Below are 19,590 nucleotides of genomic sequence, written 5' to 3' on the forward strand. Positions count from 1 at the left end.
CTGAAGTTGAAAGTGTGTCGTCTATGGTAATAAGATGTGTCATATTTGTTATGCCTTGGTTGTCCTCTTTACAATCAAAACAATTAAATACATAATATTCCCTCGTGGAATATACAATTAATATTACAATCATAATAAAAATAATAATATATAACTGTAAACAGTTGTACTGGTTACAGAGCCGCTTCAATGTTTGTTGTGATCTTTTCTTCCAGAAAAATCAAAATAAACTTTCTAAATATACATTGAGTTAGCATGACTATGTTTTTTCTTGAATAACAAATCTTAAATTTCTCACTTCTATTCGTTGAAAGTCTATCAGAGTCTGTGTGAGATAAATTTTATGACGTTACATTCAGCATATAATAAAAGTAATAATTATTAACATAATATTCAAGATAATAAAATTAAACATATCACTTGTTTTAAACTAATAGGTAACATGTTGTTATCTCTTCAATCAACATCAATTAATTATTTAAAACAAATCAAATTCTCAAATTATATATACACAATATCACATATCATCAGTATCTAGTCCTGAATAAAGTGACTTAATGTTTTTGTTTTCCTTTGTAGATAAAGATTAATTAAATAATAGAATAAACATGTACAATAGACACAAGTACGTAGAAATGTTATTGAAGAATTCGTAGATCGTTGACAAAATATCTGACAATGTTTTCAGTTCAGATAATGCACGAAGTTATGAATCACAAATAAAACATTACGTAGTTATCACGTATACACACTCGTGTTCTTGAACACTTTCTCGTTGTCGACGAAAATGCACTCACTAGTGTTCACTTCCTTTAGTTTGTCTGACAAAAATATTTTAAATAAATGGTTGTTCTCTGCTTATGCAAAATTGTTTATAATAGTATTGAAATGTCTTTATTATAAGCTCAATACTAATGGTTGAGTATAATGATACTCAAAATTAGCTCATAAGGCAAGCTTTTTCTTTTGTAAGAAGCATGTGCCAAATGACAAATTCAATTAAATGAAATCTCATCAGATTCATATATTTATAACAAGAGTAATGAAATACTATCTCTTTGTTTAGCTTAGCGTGTATGGTAGGAACAATTCCTAAATAGAAAATAATATGAATGTCGAAGCTAGGAGAAATGAAACGAAGTAGTGTATGTGTAAGTGCAATAGTGACAGAACGGTGTTCAGATATGTAAGTAAGTTGAAGGACGAACGGTAACGTGAACTATCACTCAAAAGAATCTCAGGTATTAATGATTGTGCATGTGACAGTGACGTGTTTCGCCTGACTAACAGCTGGCTCTTCTCTCTTAGATGACGCCTCTCGACGAACGCTACTGGATCTTAACGATTTATCTTCATGATCTTCAAATCTTCCATGACGTAGACATATAGTAGATATCAAATTCTTCAATAATTTCAAAGATAAAATAATTATGTGGCATGGCTCAAATATTACGCACTGGCTAATAAAAATTCACACCACCTATAGGTGTGACAAACATCGACGACGAAAATCGCATATCCGCGACAAATGTCCGCACTGGCCTACATGCTCAGTGGACAAAAACAAATCGTCGATAAGTGCTCTACGCACAGAAATGTCCTCACTGGTACTCCGACACAGTGGACACTAAATTAGCCTCAAGCATGCGTGCTTGTTTTAGCGATGCAACATAGTGCTCCCTTACTGTTGGGATAAACATTAATTATAGCCAAACAATAAATCTACTTCACGCCGAATGTCACTGATGACTTGACCAAACATCATCTCTTAAATATACGTTATAGATCAGCGTATCTAAGACTTAGGTTGCTTATAAAGCCTTAGCTGTGTTAGATTAAATCTTCCGATAACCTTGTCACTGTCAGTTTCCTTGAGAGTGTAACAGTTCTCATTTATTCGTTCACAAACTTGAAATGGCCCTTCGTATAATAAAAACAACTTCTTCGTCACCTGTTTCCACATGTCACTAACAGGATTAGTTCGTTTAAGCACTAGGTCTCCTATATTTAACTTCGTTATTCGTTTCGGCTTCTGTAGCTTACTTCGACGTTCTGCAGCTAGATGTAGACGAGCTGTAACAAATTTCTCTATTTGTTCCCTCATATCTTCGCTTATCGTTTCCGGTTCTTTCGTGTTCTTATCGTGGTCGGGTAATATGGTGATCGGTAACGCCTCTGATCGTTCCGCAGTAATTATCTCATGGGGTGTTAATCCTGTCGAACTGTGTACTGTATGATTAAGGATGCATTCTACCAATGGTATATAATCTCGCCAACTTTGTTGTGCATTGTGACAATACGCCCTAAGCATATTTCCTAGATTCCTCATCTGCCGCTCCACAGGATTACTTTGAGGATGACGGACAGAAGAAGTAGTAGGGATCACCCCTAAACTTAGCATACCTCGCTGCCACTTAGCGCTGGTGAATTGCGTTCCACGGTCTGACAAAACGCACTCTACTTTTCCTATTTGCGAAATGAATGATTTCATCTTCCTTAACACGGTCTCAGCGTTTGCTTGCTTAATAGCAAAAAGCTTAGTATATTTGGAAAATATATCCATAATTACTACAACGTATTTTACGCCTGCCTTGGATGTGGGTAGGGGTCCATACAGATCAATAGAAACTATCTGTAGCGGCTTTTCAGGTAAAATTGGCTGAAATGTCCCTTCCATACTTTCGTTAGAGTGTTTGGATTTCTGACATAGGTCACAAGTAGACACTATTTTTAATATACACTTAGGCATATTATTCCAGTAAACTTGTCTTCGTAGCATTTCGTAGAGCTTAGGAGAACCAATGTGACCTACCAATTCGTGTAAGTAGTATATAATAGCCGGACCGAGGACAGGCCTCAGGCGGTGGATTGAGATTGTCGGTCCGCCATCTTGGATTGTGACGTCACGGCGGCCATCTTGGATGGTTGTGACCTTGACCTTTGACCTTGACCTTGAATTTGATCCTCAAAAATCGCCAAAATCCGCCAAAATTGGGCAAAATTTGCCCAAAATTCCTCAAAAATCGCCAAAATTTCCATTTCTGTGGAAAAAAGTTCCGCCAAAAAATCTCAAAAAATTCCACAAATTAAAAATTTCTCATTTCGAGGGAAAAATTTCCCGTTTCGAGGGAAAAATTCCCGTTTTTAGTCCTTAAAAATCCCAGCGGCTGAAAATTCCTAAAACTGGCTTAAGCATCCTTAACTCAAGCCTCAGTTAAGCCATTTCTAGGAATAATGATACCATGACCGCCATCTTTAATTATGACGTCATCGTTGCAATTTCCGTTACGGCCGCCATCTTTAAATTTATTATCCGATTTTAATGAAAAAAAATTTAAAATTCATAAAACAAATTAAATAATAAAATTTTTAATAAAATATTTAAAAAACAAACATTTACGACACGGAGCTCGGAGTCCTCGGTTCGAACCCGACGAGTGCAAAAAAAAAATAAAAATGGCGACCGATCCTTCCCCCGAGGTGGCTGCAGGCATACTGACTCCCACCACTTTTTATCATCATCTAGTATGACGTCATGGCCGCCATCTTGTCTTCGATGCTGGAAGCCATCATCATTGTATCGTCGGCTAGAGTGCGCCGATGACATGTTAGTTTAACTCTTACCCGCTAGAGTGCAGTAATCATTTATTATTGCTGTGACACCCGCCATCTTGTCATTTGGCCGCCATCTTGAAAATCCGTAATTATTTAGCTAGAAATTCGGGAAAAGTTCCAAAATTAATTAAATAAATCACTCATTAATTTACATATTGATTTGATCCGCTCCTGTCCTCGGTTCGATCTTGGATGATGCAAAAAAAAAATTAAATATAACATCAATTTAACATAATAGTAACAGGTTAGAGGAATTAAACACTGCAAGTTCTTTTACAAACATAATATTTATTACATAATTTCTATTCTACTACAGGATCATTTGAGAAAGCCAGCAATCTTATAATCATTTAGTTCCGCAGCGGTGTGAAATGACTAATTCTTAGCTCCAATCGGTTTATACTAGACAGAGTCTAGCCAGAACCTTTACAGACATAGTCCACCTCTTCTTGACAGAGTTTCTGGATACCGTTTTTAACAGTTTGCTTCACATCGTCAGAACTGTAAATTACTGCAGCCGATGTCTTGAATGCACACTTCTTCACTTTGTCATCGAACGGATATGGCTTTCCATATATACAGTCCAACCACAAGTTATATTTCAAAGGTCCGTTTGTTGCTACATCATCAGTAAGCTGATTGATTATGTCCTCTCTGATATCATCGAGAAAATTACAAATGTCTTTCGACTCACCTAACGTATTTAAATAATAATAGTCCTTCAATGTTCCACGAAATGCAGACTGCGCCAAGTAGAAGCCATTATCGTTCACTTGTAATGCTCCGAACACAGTCTTAGGTTTATTTTCCTGTTCAGACGTCATACCAATCGGTTGCTGCACATCGGTTTTCTTGCTTGTACGCTCACGAGCCTTCAACCTAAACCGAGGAGTCGAAATTTCTGCAGGTAGTTCAGCAGTAGGCACACGGACTTCACCTTTACAGTTTTTCGCATGTCGTCGCAAATTATCAATTCGAGTAAACCATTCATGACACTCATCACATCGAAACTTCATGCGAGATGGATTCTTCGTGCATTTGCTCCGCTCATGTCTTCGTGCATCATGGGAAAATGCGAACGACGTATCACAGTAGCTGCAAGGATACCGTGGTGATGTAGACGAACCTTTCAGACCTGATCCAGATGTCGATGTTACTACGATTTTACTATCTCCAGGCATACTCTTATGCACATCGATGCATCGTTGTTGCGACGAAACCTTTACTTTCTGCCGAACAGCAGGGCCTTTGCATGCCTTCATGTGCCTTTTCATATTATCTTTTCTGGCAAACTGCTTATGACATTTCTCACAAACAAACATTTTACGATATAGGTTCTTGACACATTCGCTCCTCTCGTGTCGCCGAGCATTGCTGCTGTTTGAGAAAATCTTGTCGCAATAACAGCACCGATGTTCGCTAGTTGTCAAATCAGCATCCATTGAAGTCTCCATCGAGGTCGTATCGTCGATCGTCGTGGTTTCCTGCACATCCAGCTCAGTAGTCATTAAGCTATCTTCTGCTGGTGGTATCACATCTGTTGAAATCTCCTCCAATGTTGTCGTTCTCGTTGCCAACGGGATCTGCACCTTCTTCGTCGTCGTTGACGTCAAGGTTCCCGTAGACGATGGTACAACGCCATCATGTTCGTCGTTAAAGTCGGTAAAGGTGCCATCAAGTTCGCAAGATCAAGTAATTACGCGACTTATGCACCAGATGAATCAAATTAGGTGATCCTTACAACGTCATCGTCAGTAACAAACTGAGCGACCTGTTGTCTAGGACTCGCTTATATACATGCACCGTATGGAATAAAACGCTAGTCAAATCAAGAACCATTTACAATAATACTAGAGTCAAAACAACATTAAAATAGAAGGACCATCAACGAAAAGGCAGCACATTTGGAAGCACCGACAACGAAACGGCAGCACATTTGGAAGCACCGAAAACGAAACGGCAGCACATTTGGAAGCACCGACAACGAAACGGCAGCACATTTGGAAGCACCGACAACGAAACGGCAGCACATTTGGAAGCACCGACAACGAAACGGCAGCACATTTGGAAGCACCGACAACGAAAAGGCAGCACATTTGGAAGCACCGACAACGAAAAGGCAGCACATTTGGAAGCACCGACAACGAAAAGGCAGCACATTTGGAAGCACCGACAACGAAAAGGCAGCACATTTGGAAGCACCGACAACGAAACGGCAGCACCTTTGGAAGCACCGGCAACGAAAAGGCAGCACATTTGGAAGCACCGACAACGAAACGGCAGCACATTTGGAAGCACCGACAACGAAAAGGCAGCACATTTGGAAGCACCGACAACGAAACGGCAGCACATTTGGAAGCACCGACAACGAAACGGCAGCACATTTGGAAGCACCGACAACGAAACGGCAGCACATTTGGAAGCACCGACAACGAAACGGCAGCACATTTGGAAGCACCGACAACGAAACGGTAGCACATTTGGAAGCACCGACAACGAAACGGCAGCACATTTGGAAGCACCGACAACGAAAAGGCAGCACATTTGGAAGCACCGACAACGAAAAGGCAGCACATTTGGAAGCACCGACAACGAAAAGGCAGCACATTTGGAAGCACCGACAACGAAAAGGCAGCACAATTGGAAGCACCGACAACGAAACGGCAGCACATTTGGAAGCACCGACAACGAAAAGGCAGCACATTTGGAAGCACCGACAACGAAACGGCAGCACATTTGGAAGCACCGACAACGAAACGGCAGCACATTTGGAAGCACCGACAACGAAACGGCAGCACATTTGGAAGCACCGACAACGAAACGGCAGCACATTTGGAAGCACCGACAACGAAACGGCAGCACATTTGGAAGCACCGACAACGAAACGGCAGCACATTTGGAAGCACCGACAACGAAAAGGCAGCACATTTGGAAGCACCGACAACGAAAAGGCAGCACATTTGGAAGCACCGACAACGAAAAGGCAGCACATTTGGAAGCACCGACAACGAAAAGGCAGCACATTTGGAAGCACCGACAACGAAACGGCAGCACATTTGGAAGCACCGGCAACGATAAGGCAGCACATTTGGAAGCACCGACAACGAAACGGCAGCACATTTGGAAGCACCGACAACGAAAAGGCAGCACATTTGGAAGCACCGACAACGAAACGGCAGCACATTTGGAAGCACCGACAACGAAACGGCAGCACATTTGGAAGCACCGACAACGAAACGGCAGCACATTTGGAAGCACCGACAACGAAACGGCAGCACATTTGGAAGCACCGACAACGAAACGGCAGCACATTTGGAAGCACCGACAACGAAACGGCAGCACATTTGGAAGCACCGACAACGAAAAGGCAGCACATTTGGAAGCACCGACAACGAAAAGGCAGCACATTTGGAAGCACCGACAACGAAAAGCAGCACATTTGGAAGCACCGACAACGAAAAGGCAGCACATTTGGAAGCACCGACAACGAAACGGCAGCACATTTGGAAGCACCGGCAACGAAAAGGCAGCACATTTGGAAGCACCGACAACGAAAAGGCAGCGCATTTGGAAGCACCGACAACGAAAAGGCAGCACCATCATCAAAAAGACCGCACATTTGTCATTGGCTCCAATATTCATTGGCTCCAATATTCATTGGCTCCATTATTCATTGATTCCATCAGTCTATTGATTCCATCAGTCTAGTGACTCCATCTGTCATTGGCTCCTACAGTCATTGGCTCCTACAGTCATTGGCTCCAACAACTGTCTTTTGTCTCACCAACTCCAAATATATATATTTGGCTAGAATTCTACGAGTCTAAGAGACTATGAGACCACATGGCTACGAGTCTAAAAAGATCTAGCTGGTTACGAGTTATACATGGCCTGCGAGGCTACAGAGCTGCGAAGTTTCTAGTACACAGGTTTACATGACTGCGAGGATACAGGACTACAAGTCTGCAAGAGTACTTGACTACGAAGGTACTCGTCTACATGACTCCAGTTACCGCATCTGTCTTCGACGGAATTTTCTCTTTTGCTCCAACTGCTCCATCAGCATTATGTTATAAGATTACAAGGCCTCTTGCTTACGTAGCTTCAAGTCTACAAGCCTCCAATGCATCATGACTGCGAGACTACGATCAATGAGGTTACGAGTCTACGCGATTGCGAGTCTTCTAGGTTACATGATCGCGAGGCTATAGGACTACGAAGCTTCTAGAACGCATGGTTACGAGACTGCGAGGCTACAATTCTACGAGGTCCCAAGACATCCAGGCTACGCGACTACGAGCCATGAGGTTACGAGACTACGTGACTACGAATCTTCAAGTTTACGAGACTGCGAGGCTACAGAGCTACGAAGCCTCTAGTACACAGGTTTACGTGACTGCGAGGATACAGGACTACGCGACTTCGAGCCATAAGGTTACGAGATTACGTGACTACGAATCTTCATGTTTACGAGACTGCGAGGCTACAGAGCTACGAAGCCTCTAGAAAACGAGTTTACGTGACTGCGTGGATACAGGAATACAAGTCTGCATGAGTTCTTGACTACGAAGCTACTCGTCTACAAGGCTCCAATTGACACATCTGTCTTCGATGGAATTTTCTCTTTTGCTACATCTACACCATCAGCATTATGTTATAAGATTACAAAGCTACTTGCTTACGTAGCTTCAAGTCTACGAGGCTCCAATACATCATGACTACGAGACTACGAGCCATGAGGTTACGAGACTATGCGATTGCAAGTCTTCAAGGTTACGTCATCGCGAGGCTATAGGACTACGAAGCTTCCAGAACGCATGGTTACGAGAATGCATGACTAATTGGCCGCATGGCTACGAAACTTTATGTCTCTAACTGACTACAATAGTACTATTCAGTGGTGAGAGTTAATTTATTTCATGCAAAGGTACTTGCTGCAAGCAGTTCCACTTTTCAACATCAGATGACGTCACGTTTTGCTTGCAGGTAAAATAATATTTATTTATTTTATGCGGGATGCGGGTTGTTCACTATCGATCGCATAAGAAGAATGGCATCGATAGTCTTCAAGGAGAAGGAAGTTCTTCCTTCCTGCTAGTGCTTCTCAGATTTCTCACGGTCCACCATCTTGGATTGTGACGTCACGGCTGCCATCTTAGATGGGTGTGACTTTGACCTTTGACCGAAACCGCAGGAATGATCGCAAGCACACGGATTAACCATCAAAATATATATAAGAATTATCAGGAGCACACGGAGAAAACCATCATAATATTGGCAAGAATAATCAGGAGCACACGGAGAAAAACGACACATGTTTTCTTTGATATCATAAAATTACAGAAAAAAAATATTTAGAAATAAAAAAAATTAATAAAAAATTTAAAATAAAAACAAAAAATACATAAAATTCTGGCTTGTACTAGAACTCTATCTTTGCTCAGCAATGATAAGTTTACAAGCTAGCAGAATCTATTTATGTATTTTTTGTTTTTATTTTAAATTTTTTTATTAATTTTTTTTATTTCTAAATATTTTTTTTCTGTAATTTTATGATATCAAAGAAAACATGTGTCGTTTTTCTCCGTGTGCTCCTGATTATTCTTGCCAATATTATGATGGTTTTCTCCGTGTGCTCCTGATAATTCTTATATATATTTTGATGGTTTATCCGTGTGCTTGCGATCATTCCTGCGGTTTCGGTCAAAGGTCAAAGTCACACCCATCTAAGATGGCAGCCGTGACGTCACAATCCAAGATGGCGGACCGTGAGAAATCTGAGAAGCACTAGCAGGAAGGAAGAACTTCCTTCTCCTTGAAGACTATCGATGCCATTCTTCTTATGCGATCGATAGTGAACAACCCGCATCCCGCATAAAATAAATAAATATTATTTTACCTGCAAGCAAAACGTGACGTCATCTGATGTTGAAAAGTGGAACTGCTTGCAGCAAGTACCTTTGCATGAAATAAATTAACTCTCACCACTGAATAGTGCTATTGTAGTCAGTTAGAGACATAAAGTTTCGTAGACATGCGGCCAATTAGTCATGCATTCTCGTAACCATGCGTTCTGGAAGCTTCGTAGTCCTATAGCCTCGCGATGACGTAACCTTGAAGACTTGCAATCGCATAGTCTCGTAACCTCATTGCTCGTAGTCTCGTAGTCATGATGTATTGGAGCCTCGTAGACTTGAAGCTACGTAAGCAAGTAGCTTTGTAATCTTATAACATAATGCTGATGGTGTAGATGTAGCAAAAGAGAAAATTCCATCGAAGACAGATGTGTCAATTGGAGCCTTGTAGACGAGTAGCTTCGTAGTCAAGAACTCATGCAGACTTGTATTCCTGTATCCACGCAGTCACGTAAACTCGTTTTCTAGAGGCTTCGTAGCTCTGTAGCCTCGCAGTCTCGTAAACATGAAGATTCGTAGTCACGTAATCTCGTAACCTTATGGCTCGAAGTCGCGTAGTCCTGTATCCTCGCAGTCACGTAAACCTGTGTACTAGAGGCTTCGTAGCTCTGTAGCCTCGCAGTCTCGTAAACTTGAAGATTCGTAGTCACGTAGTCTCGTAACCTCATGGCTCGTAGTCGCGTAGCCTGGATGTCTTGGGACCTCGTAGAATTGTAGCCTCGCAGTCTCGTAACCATGCGTTCTAGAAGCTTCGTAGTCCTATAGCCTCGCGATCATGTAACCTAGAAGACTCGCAATCGCGTAGACTCGTAACCTCATTGATCGTAGTCTCGCAGTCATGATGCATTGGAGGCTTGTAGACTTGAAGCTACGTAAGCAAGAGGCCTTGTAATCTTATAACATAATGCTGATGGAGCAGTTGGAGCAAAAGAGAAAATTCCGTCGAAGACAGATGCGGTAACTGGAGTCATGTAGACGAGTACCTTCGTAGTCAAGTACTCTTGCAGACTTGTAGTCCTGTATCCTCGCAGTCATGTAAACCTGTGTACTAGAAACTTCGCAGCTCTGTAGCCTCGCAGGCCATGTATAACTCGTAACCAGCTAGATCATTTTAGACTCGTAGCCATGTGGTCTCATAGTCTCTTAGACTCGTAGAATTCTAGCCAAATATATATATTTGGAGTTGGTGAGACAAAAGACAGTTGTTGGAGCCAATGACTGTAGGAGCCAATGACTGTAGGAGCCAATGACAGATGGAGTCACTAGACTGATGGAATCAATAGACTGATGGAATCAATGAATAATGGAGCCAATGAATATTGGAGCCAATGAATATTGGAGCCAATGACAAATGTGCGGTCTTTTTGATGATGGTGCTGCCTTTTCGTTGTCGGTGCTTCCAAATGCGCTGCCTTTTCGTTGTCGGTGCTTCCAAATGTGCTGCCTTTTCGTTGCCGGTGCTTCCAAATGTGCTGCCGTTTCGTTGTCGGTGCTTCCAAATGTGCTGCCTTTTCGTTGTCGGTGCTTCCAAATGTGCTGCCTTTTCGTTGTCGGTGCTTCCAAATGTGCTGCCTTTTCGTTGTCGGTGCTTCCAAATGTGCTGCCTTTTCGTTGTCGGTGCTTCCAAATGTGCTGCCGTTTCGTTGTCGGTGCTTCCAAATGTGCTGCCGTTTCGTTGTCGGTGCTTCCAAATGTGCTGCCGTTTCGTTGTCGGTGCTTCCAAATGTGCTGCCGTTTCGTTGTCGGTGCTTCCAAATGTGCTGCCGTTTCGTTGTCGGTGCTTCCAAATGTGCTGCCGTTTCGTTGTCGGTGCTTCCAAATGTGCTGCCTTTTCGTTGTCGGTGCTTCCAAATGTGCTGCCGTTTCGTTGTCGGTGCTTCCAAATGTGCTGCCTTTTCGTTGCCGGTGCTTCCAAATGTGCTGCCGTTTCGTTGTCGGTGCTTCCAAATGTGCTGCCTTTTCGTTGTCGGTGCTTCCAAATGTGCTGCCTTTTCGTTGTCGGTGCTTCCAAATGTGCTGCCTTTTCGTTGTCGGTGCTTCCAAATGTGCTGCCTTTTCGTTGTCGGTGCTTCCAAATGTGCTGCTGTTTCGTTGTCGGTGCTTCCAAATGTGCTGCCGTTTCGTTGTCGGTGCTTCCAAATGTGCTGCCGTTTCGTTGTCGGTGCTTCCAAATGTGCTGCCGTTTCGTTTTCGGTGCTTCCAAATGTGCTGCCGTTTCGTTGTCGGTGCTTCCAAATGTGCTGCCTTTTCGTTGATGGTCCTTCTATTTTAATGTTGTTTTGACTCTAGTATTATTGTAAATGGTTCTTGATTTGACTAGCGTTTTATTCCATACGGTGCATGTATATAAGCGAGTCCTAGACAACAGGTCGCTCAGTTTGTTACTGACGACGACGTTGCAAGGATCACCTAATTTGATTCATCTGGTGCATAAGTCGCGTAATTACTTGATCTTGCGAACTTGATGGCATCTTTACCGACTTTAACGACGAACATGATGGACGTTGTACCATCGTCTACGGGAACCTTGACGTCAACGACGACGAAGAAGGTGCAGATCCCGTTGGCAACGAGAACGACAACATTGGAGGAGATTTCAACAGATGTGATACCACCAGCAGAAGATAGCTTAATGACTACTGAGCTGGATGTGCAGGAAACCACGACGATCGACGATACGACCTTGATGGAGACTTCAATGGATGCTGATTTGACAACTAGCGAACATCGGTGCTGTTATTGCGACAAGATTTTCTCAAACAGCAGCAATGCTCGGCGACACGAGAGGAGCGAATGTGTCAAGAACCTATATCGTAAAATGTTTGTTTGTGAGAAATGTCATAAGCAGTTTGCCAGAAAAGATAATATGAAAAGGCACATGAAGGCATGCAAAGGCCCTGCTGTTCGGCAGAAAGTAAAGGTTTCGTCGCAACAACGATGCATCGATGTGCATAAGAGTATGCCTGGAGATAGTAAAATCGTAGTAACATCGACATCTGGATCAGGTCTGAAAGGTTCGTCTACATCACCACGGTATCCTTGCAGCTACTGTGATACGTCGTTCGCATTTTCCCATGATGCACGAAAACATGAGCGGAGCAAATGCACGAAGAATCCATCTCGCATGAAGTTTCGATGTGATGAGTGTCATGAATGGTTTACTCGAATTGATAATTTGCGACGACATGCGAAAAACTGTAAAGGTGAAGTCCGTGTGCCTACTGCTGAACTACCTGCAGAAATTTCGACTCCTCGGTTTAGGTTGAAGGCTCGTGAGCGTACAAGCAAGAAAACCGATGTGCAGCAACCGATTGGTATGACGTCTGAACAGGAAAATAAACCTAAGACTGTGTTCGGAGCATTACAAGTGAACGATAATGGCTTCTACTTGGCGCAGTCTGCATTTCGTGGAACATTGAAGGACTATTATTATTTAAATACGTTAGGTGAGTCGAAAGACATTTGTAATTTTCTCGATGATATCAGAGAGGACATAATCAATCAGCTTACTGATGATGTAGCAACAAACGGACCTTTGAAATATAACTTGTGGTTGGACTGTATATATTGAAAGCCATATCCGTTCGATGACAAAGTGAAGAAGTGTGCATTCAAGACATCGGCTGCAGTAATTTACAGTTCTGACGATGTGAAGCAAACTGTTAAAAACGGTATCCAGAAACTCTGTCAAGAAGAGGTGGACTATGTCTGTAAAGGTTCTGGCTAGACTCTGTCTAGTATAAACCGATTGGAGCTAAGAATTAGTCATTTCACACCGCTGCGGAACCATATGATTATAAGATTGCTGGCTTTCTCAAATGATCCTGTAGTAGAATAGAAATTATGTAATAAATATTATGTTTGTAAAAGAACTTGCAGTGTTTAATTCCTCGAACCTGTTACTATTATGTTAAATTGATGTTATATTTAATTTTTTTTGCATCATCCAAGATCGAACCGAGGACAGGAGCGGATCAAATCAATATGTAAATTAATGAGTGATTTATTTAATTAATTTTGGAACTTTTCCCGAATTTCTAGCTAAATAATTACGGATTTTCAAGATGGCGGCCAAATGACAAGATGGCGGGTGTCACAGCAATAATAAATGATTACTGCACTCTAGCGGGTAAGAGTTAAACTAACATGTCATCGGCGCACTCTAGCCGACGATACAATGATGATGGCTTCCAGCATCGAAGACAAGATGGCGGCCATGACGTCATACTAGATGATGATAAAAAGTGGTGGGAGTCAGTATGCCTGCAGCCACCTCGGGGGAAGGATCGGTCGCCATTTTTATTTTTTTTTGCACTCGTCGGGTTCGAACCGAGGACTCCGAGCTCCGTGTCGTAAATGTTTGTTTTTTAAATATTTTATTAAAAATTTTATTATTTAATTTGTTTTATGAATTTTAAATTTTTTTTCATTAAAATCGGATAATAAATTTAAAGATGGCGGCCGTAACGGAAATTGCAACGATGACGTCATAATTAAAGATGGCGGTCATGGTATCCTTATTCCTAGAAATGGCTTAACTGAGGCTTGAGTTAAGGATGCTTAAGCCAGTTTTAGGAATTTTCAGCCGCTGGGATTTTTAAGGACTAAAAACGGGAATTTTTCCCTCGAAACGGGAAATTTTTCCCTCGAAATGAGAAATTTTTAATTTGTGGAATTTTTTGAGATTTTTTGGCGGAACTTTTTTCCACAGAAATGGAAATTTTGGCGATTTTTGAGGAATTTTGGGCAAATTTTGCCCAATTTTGGCGGATTTTGGCGATTTTTGAGGATCAAATTCAAGGTCAAGGTCAAAGGTCAAGGTCACAACCATCCAAGATGGCCGCCGTGACGTCACAATCCAAGATGGCGGACCGACAATCTCAATCCACCGCCTGAGGCCTGTCCTCGGTCCGGCTATTATATACTACTCGTGTATTTCTCGAACTATAGTGTTTTGCATGCTAGCTGGTATCACTGGTTTCCAATACTTTTCCACTGGTGTTTTAGGTGCGTTATTCCTAAAGAGAATTCCTTCCTCTGATATACTATACAATAGATGTATCTTGTGAGTTTGTGGTAATTCCAATAATTTAGTTTTGACAGCTTGGCAAAACTCGTCCGTTTCTTGCGCTCCCTTAAGATTGTGAAATATATCCTGTAACTTAGGATTTTCCTCTATGGCTTGCGTGATTAACTTCGCTACCAGGTACTCCTTACTATTTCTGTTTTGAATTGACGACTCGCCTAACATGTCCGGAGCTCGGCTCAAATAATCAGCTGCTATATTGTCTTGACCTTTCACGTGGTGTATTTCAATGTCGTATTCCTGGATCAGTAAACACCAGCGCGTTAATCTGCTACCGAATGTCTTGCCAGTTTTTAGACACGTCAGTGCCTGATGATCTGTCATTAATTTAATTTTCTCACCAAGGAGTAAATCTCTAAACTTCTGCAAAGACCAGACGATTGCCAACGCTTCTCGCTCGGTTACTGTATAATTTCTTTCCGCTGCGTTCATAGTACGACTAGCCATAGCAACTGTTTTCTCTATGCCCAATTCATCATATTGCGCTAGTTTCACGCCCAATGCATACGCTGATGCGTCAGTGTACAGAATAAACGTTTGTCCTTGGATTGGATGGTGAATTACATGTTCGTTCAAAAATATGGCTTTTAACGATTCAAATGCTTGCTGTTCAATTTCCGTCCAGTTCCATTCTTTACTTTTCTTAAGTAATGCAAAAAGTGGTAATGCGATCTTAGCAACTTGATCAGAATAATTTCTGTAGAAACCTATCACTCCGATAAAAGCTCTGAGCTGCTTTACATTCCTCGGTGTAGGAAAATTCACCATAGCATTTAGCTTATCAGGTGCAGTTCTAATACCTGAAGGTGTGAGTATGTGACCTAAGAAAGGTACCTCTTCCCTGCAAAATAGCGATTTCTTTAGCTTGATTGTCATTCCTGCGGCTCTCAGTTTCGATATTACCATGTTTAGATGTTGCATGTGTTCTTCAAACGTACTGGAAGTTATCAATATGTCGTCCACGTATGCGCGCGCAAAACTCTTGCATTCCGGACCCAATGTCGCATCTAAACAACGAGTGAACTCCGCCACCGCATTGCAAAGTCCGAATGGCATGACTTTGAACACGTATTGATGATTTCTGAATAGAAATGCGGTGTACTGCTGTGACTCTCGTTTGAGCGGAATCTGCCAATAGCCTACAGATAAATCAAGAGTAGTTAAGTACTTGACTCCCTGGTATAATCTCAGTATATCGCTCGTGTTGTGTGGACTTTCACGATCTCTTACAGTTATTTTGTTTATTTCTCGCGCGTCCAAACATAGCCTTACACTACCATCCTTCTTTCTTACGCAGACCATCGGAATAGCGAATGGACTAGCTTCTCTGTGAACTACTTTCCAGTCTAACATTAAATTTAAATATTCTTCGGCTTCCCGAAAATACTTCGCCGGTATCGGATACGATTTCTTGTGGAACGGTTCTCCTGCTTTCACAACTATTTTAGCTTCATACAAGTTGTTTCGACCTGGTTTATCTGAAAATACAATTTTATGGTTTTCCAATAAATTATACAACTCCTGCTTCTGATTATTCTCGATCGTCTTTACCTCTAAAACGGCTTGCAACAAATCTTCGGATGTGGCCATTAAAGATTTTCCTTCACTCACATAAGATATCTGGTGTAGCCTTATCTCTTGCTGTAGCAATCCGACTAATTTATCAGATACCTGCCATTTTGTTGTAGTGTTTGGTACTGTGCTGTCAGTAGTAGTTACTAACCATCCTCCAAAGTCTAGTATAATGCCGTACTTTGTTAAGAAGTCTGTTCCTAGAATGACTGGTTTAGCTAGACCTCTAACGATCAATGGGTTAGCTGTTTTAGTGTGTCCCAATCCTTCTATAGTAATCATTGCCTGTCGATTCACTACTGGGCTTGCTCTAGATGTGACTCCTAATATCTTGAGACTTGAAATGGGTAATATAGGTAATTTAAAAGCTGTATCTTCAATTGCAGATACTAAACTTTCGCTAATGCAACTTATCTCAGCACCACTATCCAATAACACAGGTGTGAGTAATCCGCAAACAAATAAATTTAATTCCGGACAAAATGCTTCTGGAATTTTAGTAACAATGTCATCTTCGTTTGACAAGAAATCTCTCTCATTTTCATGCATTACTATTGTACACATACTCTTACTGTCTTGGACTAGGATTAACCCCTTATTACTATTCACGATCGGTGCTCGGGGCGTACCATCACCGACCTCTTCTAGTTTAACTTTCTATTTTCCTGGCTATTACCGGCGCTAAACGTCACGGTACTGGACGTAGACTTAGTCAGTATCGGTTCTATGCCTTGTGGATTTGCATAGTAGGTGATAGGGTTGACGGGTTCTTGTCTCGCAAAATACCCTGCGTACTGTGATGAAGATGAAGGTTGATTCTGGAATGTATTCTGTGAGAATTGAATAGCTTCATTACCGGCGGCTTCACTTCTCAGTTGGTTAACCGATAACTTGCTAGGGGAGTTTGGTTTGTGTGGCTGTCGGTTCCGCGGACTACCGGATGACTTCGTTTCTCCTCGATTTTCGTAATAATGTTTCGAGTTGTCGTAGTTCTTACTCGAATATTTGGGCGAATGTCTGTCGTCCTTATAGCGCGGCGACCTGGGTGGCCGTCTCGGTGAGGTAGGCGGGGTTCTAGACTGTTCGCCCCTGCCTTCTCGCCTAGGCGTTGAATCATAAATAATTCCTCCGCGTCTGTATTCTCCGCGTTCCTCGCTGTTACGCCACGAGCGGTTGTGTTTTGAGCGTTCAAACTCGCGTGACTTCGAACCTCTATGGTAAACATCGTTGTTGTCACGGCCTGAATACCAAGTGTTTCGTCTATGGGCCGGCTTATTCTTTCCCCAAATTAGACTGTTCACGTGCGGCTGTTTACGTGGGTTATTGTCCGGGTAATTTTCATTACGCCGCTGATTCCAAGGCTGATACAGCGGTGGTTGTCTGTTCACCGGTGATTTTTCAGATTCCTCTCGCTGGCTATTTCTATTCTGACGGTCGAGCCTGTCGTATGCGAGTAGTTGTTCCCGGAAATCTGCTATCCCGTCAAAGCTTCTACCTGTCAGATGTAATTGGTAGCGCATCGGAAGTTGGCCTAGAATCATTGCCACGAATTCATCGTCGCTCATGACAACGTCTAGATAGCGGGTACGCTCGAACATGTCGCTTAAATGAGCCTCGAGTGTTTTGTTTTTCTTAGGATTATACTTTTCTCCGTGTAACTGAGCGCGTAAATTCCCCTGAATTTTTAAGCTCCAGTGTTGTTGTAGGAAAGCTGCTTTAAACTGTCCAAATGATGATATGGAAGTTTGGTTAACTTCCCACCAATAATATGCGGTACTTTTCAAACAGTTGTTCAAACATCGCAATTTTTCTGTGTCCGAAAGATTGAATCTCTCCGCGTATTCTTCAAATAATTTTATAAATTTACGTGGATTTTCTGTGGATTTTGAGGAAAATACAGGCATTTCCTCTGACCAATGCCTAGCAGGGTGGTTTAAGGCTGCTGTATCCACTAATATTACTTGTTGTCCGGTTGCAGTGTTGGTAATCACGTCTTGTGAACGGTAAGTAGGCGTAGCCTGGTGTGAAGACGCGGACGGGTCTCGCTGCGCTGACGTCATCGTTTCCGCCGCAGACGCGCTCGTTGTGTCAACGTTTATCGGTGTATGCGCTGCCGCTCCAGACAACGACAAATGCTGCACGCAGTTCTCGAGCTGGATCAATTTTCTATTCACGGTTCGAATGTCGTCTGCACTAGTCGCTTCATGTCGTTGTAGCGCGGTATTTACGTTCGCGAATTGTGTTTCGCTAAGCTGAACGTAATGGTTGAACTGTTCCTCTGCAGTACGTTTTGCGACCTCTATGCACGTAGTTTCTGTGTTAATTACGTGTTGCTGTAATTCGGTTACTTGCGCGTCAATTTCCTCAAATCTGTTCATTACTGTTTCACGAATGTTATGAACTTCCTCCTGCGTGTCGCGAATTTGTGTCGCTAGTTGTCTGGTTACGTCACCAATTTTAGCTTCTACTTTATCTATCAATTCAAGATGTTGTAACCTGTTTTGTTCCGCCGCTTCGGACCTCTGCCTAGCCATTTCGTTAGACATATGTTCGGTCACTTCGGTACGCTGGGATTCTAATGCAGTATTAATTTGTCTAGCCATTTCGTTAGACATATGTTCAGTTACTTCTATACGCTGTGATTCTAACGCAGTATTAATTTTTATAGTAACCACATTCAATGCTCGCATTAAATCCTCCATGGAAATATTATTCGTGTTTTCTTTAGCTGCCTGCACAACTGGTGCGGAAGCGTTACTTTCCTCTATGCGCGCGGGTTCGGGAGCAAAGCTAACTTCTTGACCTGCCTCAACGCTTAGTGTGGGTGTATCCTCTTTGTTTTCGCTTTCCACAACGCTTAGCATTTCTTTCTGGCTCTCGACTGACGTTTCCTCCTTGTCGGAGCTGATCCTTTTGTGCCTCAGGAAATACATACCTTCGTCGGCCATCTTGTTGTGGTTCCGACGTACTAGTATGCTATGCTACAGCAAACTACACAATTTCACTTTGGTAACTCGTCCAGTGTGTGTCGACCCTCGTCGAAGCCCCTAAGTTGGCTCGCCACTGAAAGTAAACCTTTGTTTATGCTGCTACTCCTAGCTTGTGGTAGCCACTGTAGTAAACCTCCTTGCTATTGTATTGATGTGTTCTCATGGGGTTCTTGGCGCCTACCCTCGTTGCAGTAAATACCAGGACCGCTACTGCTGGATGGTCTGCCCAGACTGATAGTCCAGCTAGCACGTCACTGCCCTGGGTTACTGTATGGAGAGTAATTATAAAAATGATATTTAGTGGTGTTACGTGAATAGTGGAAATTTGCATATAAATAAAATAATAATAATTGAAAAACATATGATTTTAATGGTTCTTAAATATTTGTGTGAAGTTACGTTTAAAATGAGA

Source organism: Bacillus rossius, chromosome 1 (assembly GCF_032445375.1).
Source record: "Bacillus rossius redtenbacheri isolate Brsri chromosome 1, Brsri_v3, whole genome shotgun sequence".
Classification (NCBI taxonomy): Eukaryota; Metazoa; Arthropoda; class Insecta; order Phasmatodea; family Bacillidae; genus Bacillus; species Bacillus rossius.